The 14,216-nt window shown below is 43.5% G+C and overlaps 1 long non-coding RNA gene across 2 annotated transcripts; it reads right to left on the bottom strand.

The window, feature by feature from the left end:
• Nucleotides 1–5,947: 5,947 nt before the first annotated feature.
• On the bottom strand, nucleotides 5,948–8,776 carry LOC149407185 (uncharacterized). 2 transcript variants are annotated; one of them, XR_016296488.1, is made up of 4 exons: nucleotides 8,416–8,776; nucleotides 7,591–7,688; nucleotides 7,114–7,209; nucleotides 5,948–6,034 (listed from the first exon to the last, which is right to left on the bottom strand). It is a non-coding gene; the product is annotated as an uncharacterized LOC149407185 (long non-coding RNA). The 2 variants fall into 2 exon arrangements; XR_016296487.1 differs by having other exon boundaries at nucleotides 7,114–7,688.
• Between the last annotated feature and the right edge of the window lie 5,440 nt (nucleotides 8,777–14,216).

The raw sequence follows: 14,216 nt of genomic DNA, 5'->3' as shown, positions 1-14,216 counted from the left end.
AATGAGAGGAGAAGAAGAAAGAAATGCCACATGGCAGCTCCTCCTCACGCCACACGTGCACAAATGGCCCAACAAAATTTTGACACGTCTCTCTTAAAATAACCCCTCTTTACTCTTTTCTTTCAATTTCGTCCTTCAAAACGTTGCACATAAGTCCTTCCAAAATAAAATCTCACAATCTTGTCCTTAATTAATTGAAAATAATCTCGAAAAATAACCGAGAAAATTCTCATTAATTCTCGTTACCTTGAATATATTTAAGGGATTTCAGAATTTATTTTCACTCTTGAGATTTTTAATCTCCGAGTACATTCCGAGTAATTTTATTCAGAAAATAATATCCGGTTTACTCGAATATCCTTATTCCGAAATTCCGTCACCCTCAAATATTAGCTCCTTCGTTCTCAAGCACTTAACTTTATTCCAACATTCAAGTGCTTTCAAAAATCTATTTCCTTATATTCGGATTATCAAAACTCACCATTTCCTTATTGTGAATTCTTATAATTCATTCAACACGGAGAGAGAAGAAAATTTCCTTTATTTATTAATAAGAGGAAATTTTTACAGAAGCTGACGTGTACAAAAGTCGGGTCTCACAACCCCTAACCCCTTAAAGAAGTTTCGTCCTCGAAACTTAGAAAAGCGATGGGTACTTTTTCTTCATTTCTTCCTCGAGTTCCCATGTCGCTTCTTCGACATTGTGCCTTTTCCATTGCACTTTCACCAAGGGGATTACCTTGTTCCTCAAAACCTTCTCTTTCCTGTCGAGAATTGCAACTGCTGGCTCTTCATATTGTACATTTTCTGAAACCTCGACTTCATGGACCGGAAGAACGTGAGAAGTGTCCTCTACATATTTCCTTAGCATGGAAACATGGAAGACATTATGCAGATGAGACATTGACGGTGGCAAAGCTAAACGATAAGCTACCACTCCAACGCGCTCCAGGATCTCAAAAGGTCCTGTATACCTGGGGCTCAGCTTACCCTTCTTGCCGAATCTCATCACCCCGCGCATTGGTGAAACTTTCAGAAACACTTTGTCTCCGGCCTGAAACTCAAGAGGTCGTCTTCGTTTATCTGCATAGCTCTTCTGACGATTCTGAGAAGCCTTCATCCTCGCTCGGATCTTCTTGATTGCTTCCGTGGTTTGCTCTAGCATCTCTGGCCCTACGAGCTTGTTCTCTCCGACTTCGTCCCAGTGGACAGGGGATCGACATTTCCTTCCATAGAGTGCTTCATATGGCGCCATTCCAATAGTCGCTTGATAACTATTGTTATACGCAAATTCTATCAAGGGAAGGTAACGGCTCCACGAGCCCTGAAAATCTAACACGCTGGCTCGGAGCATATCTTCCAGAATCTGAATGGTGCGCTCACTCTGCCCATCAGTCTGAGGGTGGAAGGCTGTACTGAACTTCAATCTTGATCCCATGCCATCGTGGAGACGTTGCCAAAACCTCGATGTGAATCGAGTATCTCGATCTGAAACGATCGACAAAGGAACTCCATGCAGGCGCACTATCTCCTTGATAAATAGCTCAGCTAATCTATCAATTGAATAAGTGGTCCTTATGGGAAGAAAGTGGGCCGACTTCGTCAACCTGTCTACAATCACCCAGACTGCGTCATATCCAACCGTAGTCCTGGGTAAACCCGACACGAAATCCATCGTGATTTGATCCCACTTCCACTGTGGAACTTCCAAGGGTTGCAACATCTCTGCGGGTTTCTGATGCTCAGCCTTAACCTGCTGACATGTAAGACACTTTTGGACGAACGTCACCACATCTCTCTTCATACCCGGCCACCAATAGATCTTCTTGAGATCTTGATACATTTTCGTCGCACCTGGATGGATCGAATATGGAGTCCCATGAGCTTCTTGCAGCAATTGGCGTCGGAGATCATCATCGGCAGGCACACAGACCTTACCGTTACATCTCAACATTTCCCGATCGTCGAGTTTGAATTCACCTTCTTGATTCCCTTGGGCGTCAAACATCTTCCCAAGCAAGAAATCATCCGCGTATTGTCCCTCCTTTATCTGCTCAAGAAGGGTTGGTCGCACGTTAAGAGCTGCTAATCTTCCAGTGATCAGCTGCATCTCCAACCTTTCTATCTCTGACTTGAGCTGAGGAGACTGTCCAACTAGATTCGCAGCTACTGCGGCGGTCTTTCGACTAAGGGCATCAGCCACCTTATTCGCCTTTCCAGGGTGATAATGAAGCTCAAAGTCGTAATCATTCAACAATTCCATCCAACGTCCCTGCCTCATATTCAACTCTTTCTGAGTAAAGAGGTATTTGAGGGTCTTATGGTCCGTGTAAATGTCGCAGTGTACTCCATACAGATAATGCCTCCAAAGTTTGAGTGCAAAAACCACAGCTGCGAGCTCCATATCATGCGTTGGATACCTTGTCTCGTAGTCCTTGAGCTGTCGAGATGCGTAGGCGATCACCTTGCCCCGTTGCATCAGCACTGCTCCTAGGCCTTGTTTCGATGCGTCACAATAAATTGCAAAACCTTCAGTTCCTTGTGGAATTGCAAGGATTGGAGCTATCGTTAGGCGCTTCTTTAGCTCTTGAAAACTGCTTTCACACTTGTCCGTCCATTCAAACTTGGTTCCTTTTCGTGTTAATTGGGTCAGAGGCATGGCTAACTTAGAAAATCCTTCCACGAATTTCCTATAGTAGCCAGCTAAACCTAGGAAACTTCTTATCTCCGTTACTGTTTTCGGCCTATTCCAGTCCTTAACTGCTTGGATCTTCGCTGGGTCGACCATAACTCCTTCCTTCGAAATGACATGACCCAAGAAGATTACCTTGTCAAGCCAAAATTCACACTTCGAGAACTTGGCATAGAGCTGTTTTTCTCGGAGTTTCGCTAGAACCATTCTTAAATGATGCTCATGATCCTCCTGAGTCTTCGAGTATATGAGGATATCGTCTATGAAAACGATCACGAACTTATCCAAGAACGCCTCAAACACTCGGTTCATTAAATCCATAAATGCTGCAGGAGCATTCGTCAATCCAAAGGACATGACTAAGAACTCATAATGCCCATATCGCGTTCGGAACGCTGTCTTCGGAATGTCTTCACCTCGGACTTTAAGCTGATGATAGCCCGAACGTAGATCGATCTTTGAGAAGATTTGCGCTCCTGCTAATTGATCAAACAAATCGTCGATACGAGGAAGCGGATATCTATTCTTGATAGTCACCTGGTTCAATCCTCGGTAGTCGATGCATAATCTTAGAGAACCATCTGCTTTCTTCACAAATAACACCGGCGCTCCCCACGGTGAATGACTTGGACGGATGAAACCTTTATCCAACAACTCCTGTAACTGCGTCTTAAGCTCTTTCAACTCTGCTGGAGCCATCCGGTATGGGGTCTTCGATATCGGTGCAGTTCCAGGAATCAATTCTATGCAGAATTCGATCTCCCGATCAGGTGGTAACCCTGATAGATCTTCAGGAAATACTTCTAGAAACTCCTTTACGACTGGAATATCCTTCGGCTCTACCTTCTGTTCCTTCGATACATCTCTTACGCTTGCTAGAAATCCAGCACATCCACTCTGTAGCATCCTCAAAGCTCTCATTGCTGATACCATTGGAAGGGCTGGTTTCCGAGATGATCCATGAAAGTAGAATGATTCACTTCCAGGAGCTTGAAACTTAACCTCCTTCTTATTGCAGTTAATCACTGCGTGATGCTTGCTTAACCAATCCATCCCGAGTATAACATCATAGTCAACCATTTCAAGTTCAATCAGATGAGCCATCAGCTCTCTACCTTGAACGTGAATTGGTACGTTTTTGAACCATAACTTAGATTCGAACAGATCTCCTGCCGGACTGACAATTATGAACGGGTAGGAAAAATTCAACTTTTCACTTTCTAACTTTTCAGCTACTTTAGATGCAATAAATGAATGCGTAGCACCTGAATCCATGAGTACATAAGCTGAGAGATTTCCCACAGAAAGCTGACCTGTAACTGCAGTAGATGTTCCTGCACGCACATCATCTTCACGAATAGTGAACACTCGAGCATTGGCTTTCGGTGGGGCCTTGGCTGGTACATCTCCTTGTCTCGGGTTTGGACAGGTCCTGGAATAATGTCCCACTTGGCCACAATTGTAACAAGTAACATTATTGGCTCGGCACTCGCCTGAATGTCGGTTCCCACACTTCGCACATTGAGGGATGTTCTGATTGTCAGGTCTGGCGCGCTTGTTATCGACGTTCTGGTCACCTTTCTGGAAGCGCTTACCTTTTCCATACGAGTTTCCGCCTCCCGACTGATTCCTCTGTTGAGGCTGATTTCCATAGTTCGTCGGATTACGGCGTCCTGACTGCTGCTGGAAACGATTCCTCTTGAACTGATTCCCTGTATTCGAACCAGCTTGTGGTGGTGGCACTATAGTAAGAGGAGTTGGAGCAGAAACTGCCACGTCTCCATGCCAAGCGTCGATCCTCAACGCCATTTGAACCGCACTAGCGTAGGTTCTTGGCCCAGTGTCTCCGCTCTCTACCAGCTTCACGATTCCAACGTTCAAACCATGCATAAACTTCGTCTTCCGTGCTTGATCGGTCGGAACCACGGACGGAGAAAACTTTGCCAGCTCGTCGAACTTCGCAACATATTCCGCTACTGGCATCTTCCCTTGACGCAGATTCATGAACTCTCGAATCTTGCCGGATGTGCTTGCCTCGCTCAGGTATTTCTCATGAAAGAGGTTGATGAAGTGTACCCATGTCATAGTCGTTACATCCTCTGACATGACAGTTACCTCCCACCAGCTTCGAGCCTCAGAGGTCATCTGGTAGATCGCGCAAGCTACGCGCTCCGCGTCGGACAACTGCATGTAGCTAACAATCTGTTGGATCTTCTTGATCCAATTCTCAGCCGCTACAGGGTCTGGACCTCCTTCGAACACTGGTGGCTTCTGCTTCCGGAATCGTTCGTACACTGGCTCTCCTATAACAGGGGCTACATCAGGAATACGGTAGTTCAGCTCTTCCGCTCTCGCTACCGGTAAGGCTGGAAGAGGTTCTTGAGGTTGGTTCTCGGCAGCTAGAGGAGGATCCGGTTGAACCTGCTGATCCATTCGCTCAAGCAGCAATGCCATCAAACGGTTCTGTCTCTCCGTTTGCTCATTCCTTTGCTGCGCTTCTCTAGCCTGTCGTTCCAACGATTGCTCTATCCTTGCGATACGAGCGTCAAGACTTTCCCCTTCTTCCGCCATTACTTCCAGATTCTAAAGGAATCACATAACAATAGCCAGGTCAGAAACTGAACGACGCCAGAAAGCTCAAGATATCATACATATTCTTCAACGAATCCAAACAGGAAACACAGCACACCGACACATTGATACCCTCATACTCCTAGTAACCATAAAAAAAAGTCACACATGTAGACACTCAGACCGTAAACAAGATGCTCAGTCAACTAATAGATCTCACAGTCTACAGAAACGACTAAACCTGTGGCTCTGATACCAAAAACTCTGTCACGACCCGCAGGACACCCGTCGTCCTCGGAACGCGACCTTTCCCATAACATTATCATAAACCATTTATGTTTTCAAATGAAATGAACATAAAACATTTTCAAACGTCATTTACAAAACGTTTATTAAACAAACAGCGGAAATAAAATTAATTTACATATAAGGAATAACAAGGGTTCCTAGAGCTAGTCCGCTAAAAACTGGTAAAATTTTTCGCTTTTAGAAGAGTTACAAAAATGCGGACTACCCTAGCTTGCTATCCATAAGCACAGGCCCATAATCGTGCTAACCGAGTTTCAAAACGTAAAAAGAGGTTCGGGCCGATTATCTAAACGTTATGATATAATAAAAGTTCTTTCAAAGCTATATAAAACTTTCACGAGCATATTAGCTCGGTTTTCAAAAACCTGATACCCATTTCCCAAAAAGACATTTCCTATGCCACAGGTCGTCATGAGATCTACCTTGACTAGCACTCCTGCTTCGCCTGAGCTTTTCCTTTATCTACAAGGAAAGGGATTTAAGGGGTGAGTCACACCGACTCAGTAAGCAGGATATCTAACCTAGCACTACATGAGATGCATGGTTGCAGATGATAAAATGCAGATGACAGCAGGTGATAGATTCATAAGAATAAAGAAGTTCCATTATTCAATCAGGATAACAAAAATCTCATTCAATCAACATAGACATATTCAGTTTTAGAACCCCGTTCTAAAACAATCAAACACATAATCATATAGGAATCCGGCTAACAACCGTCTTCCTAGAAACTCATCCATCTCGCTCATACCGACGCCTTACATCAGTGGACTGGCCAATCAACACTTCAGTCCGCAGCCGTTCATGAGAGATGAGTAAACCATTCTGAGAACTTGAGCCTAGTCCTCAGAAGGCCGAAGTTTTAATGTCTGGGATCCACTAGCACATGTAGGAGGGCCTTAGCGCGCGTTTGGTAGAGGGAATCAAACCCTCACCAATCCCTGATCGATCCAGGGTTCATATTTCCTTCAGGACAGGTAAGCCACCCATCGACTTACCTGAAGCCACCCATCGACTTCCCATTAAAGGGCCTTCGGGAATGCCACTCGCTACATTGCCGACAAGAGTTCGTTGTGTTTTACAGGAGCTGTCTACAGCCTACCTGTCTATCTTATTACAGGAGGAGATCTTATCGGGATAAAGCCCGTCATTAACATTATTAATTTCACTGTATGGCTCTTTAAGTATTTTAGAAGGAGTTGTCGACAACTGTGAGGCTGGACCTTCTCCTAGAACAGTTCCTCTCGGGATTGAATCCGAAGGACACCGTCTTTCCTCCTCCTGTTGTCCTCTCATCAGGACGAAGGGGTAAAACCTATAACAGAAGCTCAACATAGTTTTAAAGGCTTCAAGGTTCTTAGCCCGCTAACCGTTTAATCCTATCATTTTATTATCTTATTAGTTAGTGGCCGAAGCCTTATTCGGTCGTCTTGTCTACCTGAGGGTTTCTCTTTGTTTTAGGATTAAACGAAGAAACATAAACAATTATTCTACTAGGCACCATTCCCCTTTTTGGCGCCTCAAACTTAAATCCCACTTACCCGGAATAGTTCGTCGGAGAACTCGATGAATTCCGGAGGACACTTTGCTTTACACGCTTCCCGAGACCTTTAGCACGTCCTGGAGCGTCGAGAGAACTAGAATCCGAAGTTGAAACTTCGTTAGTTACTGGATTTGAAACTACTTGAAAAGATAAGGTTCGTTGTCGGGATTAGATTCGAGTCGGTTCGGAATTCGAGAATTTAATTCATTATTCTCCGGTTTTTCGGAAGTCAAACTTATTCAAGACTCGCGTATTTTCGTATCGAGAACAATACGAAATAAAATCCAATAACATGCTTATGAGTCTCAAATAAATTGATCCGAATAAAAAGTAACCGAGAATTCCAAAGCGAATCAAATCAAACTCTTAAACGTTATTAAATAAATAAACATAAATTATTTATTTAAATACGCGAAATACATCACATAATCAAATCCAAGAGTATTTAAACGCGAGACGCGATTAAAAGACTCACGAGTTAATCGAGCTTTAATTTCGATAACTCTTTCTTAGAATCTTCAAAACCGGCTTCGTCGCCTTCGCCTCGTCCGGTTTCCGTTCGTCCGTCTTGATCTGTAACCAAGTCATTGAATCCGATAACGAGTCAATTTCACACTTTCAAACTCATAATCAACTCCAAACCAAGCAAACACTTAACCAGCCCCGGCTGAACACACAGAATCAAACGCTCGGCAAAACACAAACAAATCACAAGAATTTCCCGACAGCCCGACCCACTAGCGCTTAAGCCATCATAACTCGAGCTACAAAACTTGAAATCGATTGATTCTAGCGGCAAATGAAAGTAGACTCATGTAGCTTTCTAACGAGATATTACAAGCATACATACGACAAGAATAGCTATCTCAAAAACAGCCCGTAATTTCCGGTTACAGTTCTGGAAATCCTGTAATTACTGCTGCGAAACACAATCTTTGAAAATTCATAACTCATTCAATACTCAATGGATTTACATGTTCTTGGTCATTTTAGAAAGCTCGTACGGTCTACTATCCATGAAAAATATCCAAAAATAAGGACTCAGAGCATAACGGTCTGTCCACGTCGATTTACAGAGGCTGTTCAAACAGTTTTTTCTTTTTCACACATTCGGCCAAAATGAATCCAAAACAAGAAATTCGAAATCAATCCTCAATCTCAAGCTATAATCATCAATAACCGAGCTCAATAAACACACAAAACCAACCAATTTCACATATTTCAATCCGGAATCAAAAACCCCCAATTTCGAATCTTAGAACCCTAGATTTCGAATTCAAGTTGAGGAAGAGATTATCACCTTATTCCCGTGAAATTCAGCCTCCTCAGCGTGCTCTCAAACCTTCCCCGGCGTTCCTTCCTGGTCCGGCGTCACGGCGGCTCTCGGCGAGTCTCGTTCTCCTCGGCCTGAAGCGCGCGGCGACGGGGCTCACGGCGGAGATGGCGCGCGAAGATGAGGAGAGAAGAAAAAGAGAAGGGAAGGGTGATTAAGGTGATGATAAAGCTCGGTGAGGCTTGAAGAAGATGGCCGAAATTCTTTTCTCTCTTTTTTTTTCTTTGTCTGCAGGTGTTGCTGTGCGCGCGCGGGAGAGAAGAACGAGAAGAGAGAAAGAAGAAGAAGGAAAAGAAAAGAAAGAGAGTGAGAGGGTGAGGTGGCCGAAAATGAGAGGAGAAGAAGAAAGAAATGCCACATGGCAGCTCCTCCTCACGCCACACGTGCACAAATGGCCCAACAAAATTTTGACACGTCTCTCTTAAAATAACCCCTCTTTACTCTTTTCTTTCAATTTCGTCCTTCAAAACGTTGCACATAAGTCCTTCCAAAATAAAATCTCACAATCTTGTCCTTAATTAATTGAAAATAATCTCGAAAAATAACCGAGAAAATTCTCATTAATTCTCGTTACCTTGAATATATTTAAGGGATTTCAGAATTTATTTTCACTCTTGAGATTTTTAATCTCCGAGTACATTCCGAGTAATTTTATTCAGAAAATAATATCCGGTTTACTCGAATATCCTTATTCCGAAATTCCGTCACCCTCAAATATTAGCTCCTTCGTTCTCAAGCACTTAACTTTATTCCAACATTCAAGTGCTTTCAAAAATCTATTTCCTTATATTCGGATTATCAAAACTCACCATTTCCTTATTGTGAATTCTTATAATTCATTCAACACGGAGAGAGAAGAAAATTTCCTTTATTTATTAATAAGAGGAAATTTTTACAGAAGCTGACGTGTACAAAAGTCGGGTCTCACAAAAGCGACTCAGATCAGATAAGTAACTTTGTAGCATTTACTGCCTCTGTCCATACTCATGAGTCTACTAATGAATTTGGTGAATGCTCTCAGAAATATGTTCTAGATGAATAACTATCTGACGATGCTATGAATGAAGCATACAATACCTTGCACACCAAATGGGTTGAGGAATCCCAGATTCTAGACAAACAGAGTGCGCTTATCCTTACCCTGACTGAAGATAAGGCAAGGCTCCTGGAGACGATTGTGGATCTGAAGAAGGAAGTCAGTCGGCTGAATGGCGAACTCGAGCACATGACTAAAACTGTCAGAATGCTGAACTCTGGGACTGACAGCCTTGACAAAATCCTCACCATCGGCAAGCCTGCGAAGAACATGAAGGGGCTTGGATATACCCATGGAGCTTCATCTTCCCAGACTACGTTCGTTCCTCAAAAGCAGACTAGCCAGATGTCGCGAAACATGCCTCAACCATCTGGTAACAACAAGTCTCATGACCTTTCTCGACATCATCAATTTGGATCAACCAGGTCTCCTGTCAACAGACCTCGTTGGGTATGCCATTATTGTGGTAGGAAGGGACATATCCGTCCTTTTTGCTATCGGTTGTATGGGAGGAATGTCCGTCAGCAAAGGTCCATCCACAGGACGGTCTCATCTCTTCAACAACCTACTACTCGGCTGGAATGGAGAGTAAAAAATGCCTCATATCGTGCCAATATTGCCTACACATCTCTGAGTGTGTCCACCGGGAATGACTGGTATTTCGACAGTGGTTGCTCTCGTCACATGACTGGTGATCAAACCTTCCTGACCAACGTGAAACCTTACTCCAACTGTCATGTTACCTTTGGAGATGGAGTAAAAGCCAAAATTGTGGGTAAAGGTCAATTAAACTATCCTGGTATGTCTTGTCTGACTGAGGCTTTGTTGGTAGAAGGACTTACTGCTAATCTTATTAGTATTAGTCAGCTTTGTGATCTGAATTTGCATGTCAACTTTACTCGTGATAAGTGTGTGGTAATTAATGAAGAACAGGATGAACTTATGCGAGGAAACAGATCTCGTGACAACTGCTATTTATGGTCTCCCGTAACCAACAGCAATTGTCTCTTGACCAAAGTTGACGAAACCAAGCTGTGGCACCAAAAGCTTGGTCACCTAAATCTCAGAAGCATGCAGAAAATTGTCTCTAAGAAAGCCATCATCGGTGTCCCAAACCTGAAAATTGTAGAAGGAAAAATTTGTGGTGAGTTCCAGATTGGGAAACAGGTCAAGACGTCTCACAAGATGGTGCAACATCTTACCACATCTCGTGTTCTGGAACTTCTCCACATGGACCTGATGGGACCGATGCAGGTCGAGAGCCTTGGAGGGAAGAGATACGTGTTCGTTTGTGTGGATGACTACTCCAGGTACACGTGGGTTGACTTTATTCGTGAGAAATCTGACACCTTTGCTGTTTTTGAAGCTCTATGTAAGAAGGTTCAGAGAGAAAAAGGAGAAAGCATAGGCAAAGTGATCAGAATCCGGAGTGATCATGGGAGGGAATTTGAGAACATGAGCTTTGCTAAGTTTTGTACTGAAGAAGGGATAGCCCATGAGTTCTCTGCTCCAATCACACCATAACAAAATGGAATTGTTGAAAGGAAAAATCGAACCCTCCAAGAGATGGCTAGAGTGATGATGTTGGCCAAGGATATTCCACCACATTTCTGGGCTGAAGCTCTCAATACTGCCTGCCATATTCACAATAGAGTTACTATTCGTCCAGGTACTTCCAGCACTCATTATGAAATATGGAGGGGGAGAAAGCCGAATGTGAAATACTTTCATGTCTTTAGTTCTGTTTGTTATATTCTTGCTGACAGAGATCCTCGACGTAAATTTGACCCGAAAAGTGATGAAGGTATATTTCTTGGATATTCTAGAAATAGTCGTGCATACCGTGTTTTTAACAAACGCACTAAGACTATGATGGAATCCATAAATGTGGTGATAAATGATGACCATAATGTTACTAACAGTCCTAATGATAAGGATGAAGTTTTTCCTAGTAACACAGATGTCAGGACAGACGCTGAAAACTCTTTGGACGACATCTCCACTGGAAATCCAAATGCCAGGACTGATGCTGATGATAAAGTAAGCGACATTATTCCAGATGAATGATCCTCTCCTGAGACTGAACAGAGAATTCCTTCTCGAAGAGTTCAGAAAAATCATCCGGCTCATGAGGTGATTGGCGAAATCAGTGAAGGAATAAAGACTCGTCCAAAACCTCATGTTAACTACCGGGAGATGATTGGTAATCTCTGCTTTGTCTCTAAGATTGAACCTAAGAATGTTAATGAGGCTATTGATGATGAATACTGGGTTAATGCTATGCAAGAAGAACTTGTTCAGTTTGAAAGAAACGAAGTCTGGAAGCTGGTTCCTAAACCTGACAATGTGAATGTCATAGGAACTAAGTGGATTTTTAAGAATAAATCTGATGAACATGGTAATATAACTCGGAACAAAGCTAGACTTGTGGCACATGGCTATTCACAGGTGGAAGGCGTAGACTTTGATGAAACCTTTGCCCCTGTTGCGAGACTTGAAGCTATCAGACTTCTGCTTGGCATCTCGTGTCACCTGCTATTCAAGCTCTATCAGATGGATGTTAAGAGTGCTTTCCTCAATGGGTACCTGAATGAGGAAGTCTATGTAGCACAACCAAAAGGGTTTACAGATCCCAGCTCTCCACAACATGTCTACAAACTAAGAAAAGCTCTCTATGGCCTTAAACAGGCTCCTCGTGCGTGGTATGAGAGACTGACCCAATTTCTTGTGCAGAATGGTTATACCCGAGGTGGCGTTGACAAGACCTTGTTCGTGAAAAAGGAGAATGGCAATCTCATGATAGCTCAGATCTATGTTGACGATATCGTCTTTGGAGGAATGTCAAACAAGATGGTGGATCTTTTTGTTCGACAAATGCAGTCAGAGTTTGAGATGAGTATGGTCGGCGAGTTAAACTACTTTATGGGTTTTCAGATCAAACAAATGAGTGATGGTATCTTCATCTCCCAAAGTAAATATGCCAAAAACTTGGTGAAAAAGTTTGGCCTGGAAAAATCTTCTCACAAGCGGACCCCTGCCGCTACTCACATCAAACTCACTAAGGATGAGCATGGAGAATCTGTGGATCAAAGCCTCTACAGGAGTATTATTGGCAGCCTTCTTTACCTCACTGCCAGCCGACCAGACATAGCCTACTCAGTAGGTGTATGTGCGTGCTATCAAGCCAATCCCAAAGCTAGCCATTTGGCTCAAGCTAAGCGAATCATAAGGTACATCTCAGGAACTGCTAATTTTGGTTTACTGTATACCTATGATACTTCTTCTATGCTTGTGGGATACTGTGATGCTGACTGGGCAGGTAGCACGGTTGATAGAAAGAGAACTTCTGGTGGATGTTTCTATCTTGGAAACAATCTCATCTCCTGGTTCAGCAAGAAGCAAAACTGTGTATCCTTGTCCACAACTGAGGCTGAATACATCGCCGCTGGGAGCAGTTGCACTCAGCTCCTCTGGATGAAACAGATGCTCGCTGAATATGATGTTGGACAAGATGTCATGACATTGTTCTGCGACAACATTAGCGCCATCAACATCTCAAAGAATCCAGTTCAACACAGTAAGACCAAGCACATTGAGATCAGACATCATTTCATTCGAGATCTTGTAGAAGAAAAGAAGATCAAACTCGAATACATTCACACCGAGAAACAGCTCGCAGATATTTTCACCAAGGCTTTGGATGCTAACCGGTTTGAAAATCTCAGATCCTCTCTTGGGTTATGCGTTATTGATCAATAGCAATTACTGTTTATCGGAGGATCTTTTGGTCTTAACATATGTGCTAATCCTTCGCTGATTCTTGTTCGCGTTACTGTTGTGTTTTTTCTCTCATGGGCCCATGTATCTGGTTGGCCCATGCGACTGGTTTGCCGGGCTAAAATGCCAATTGCTGTCTCTCAGGGCCTAAAATCGATCAAGGCCCACTTCATGTCACGACGTCGTATTTCTCCATGCCATGTTCTCACTCATGCAGACGGTTACTCTCCCGAGAAAGAAGGGGAAGTTATTTCTTGCTTGAATTTCGAAATTTCCCATTCTTCTTCGGCGCTCTTAAGCTTTGTTTCCCATATTTGCTTTCTTACCTCTTTTGACAGTTATCTGTGTGGCAGTTTCCCAAATCTTTTATTCAAAATGGTTGGCACAAGAAGTGGGATCAGTACTACCACTCCCTCAGAGAAAGCCACAATGAAGAAGAAAAATGTCGCAACAAAGAAACCTGGCGCTGAAAGCAACATGCATGGTGTTAGGGTTCGAGGTCTGAGACCCAGCATACGCGCCGATGGTCAGGCCGGAGGTGCGATCGCTGGGTCATCGGTGCCTCCTGAGAACCCATCTCTTTCCGCCGCCAGAAGCGCAATCCTCAAGAAAGCTGCTCTTTCCATCGCTGACATCACAGGAGAAGCAAGCTCCAGCAATTCCTCCTCAAAAAAGACACAAGACAAAGCTGATTCCGAAGAAGAAGTTCGTTCTGGAGGATCCCCTATCGAGAGTCCTCACAAGATTGTTCGAGGTAACCCTAAAGCTTCTAATATCCCAGTTGATAGTTCTAGGGATAGGAATTCGCTTCCCCATGTTCATGAGCCTACTCATGAGGATGCCATTGGAGGCATGATGGGCTTGAATAAAGATGTCACGAAATATGTGCCTACATCTTCTCTGGGGCAAAAGAGGAAGGGAGATCATGTTCAGGATGATGCAGAGGACATTCTCG

The sequence above is a fragment of the Urtica dioica genome, chromosome 1 (assembly GCF_054948205.1).
Source record: "Urtica dioica subsp. dioica isolate 48M chromosome 1, U.dioica_male_clone48M_v1_H2, whole genome shotgun sequence".
Lineage (NCBI taxonomy): Eukaryota > Viridiplantae > Streptophyta > Magnoliopsida > Rosales > Urticaceae > Urtica > Urtica dioica.
This window is presented reverse-complemented; position numbering and strand designations above follow the sequence as displayed.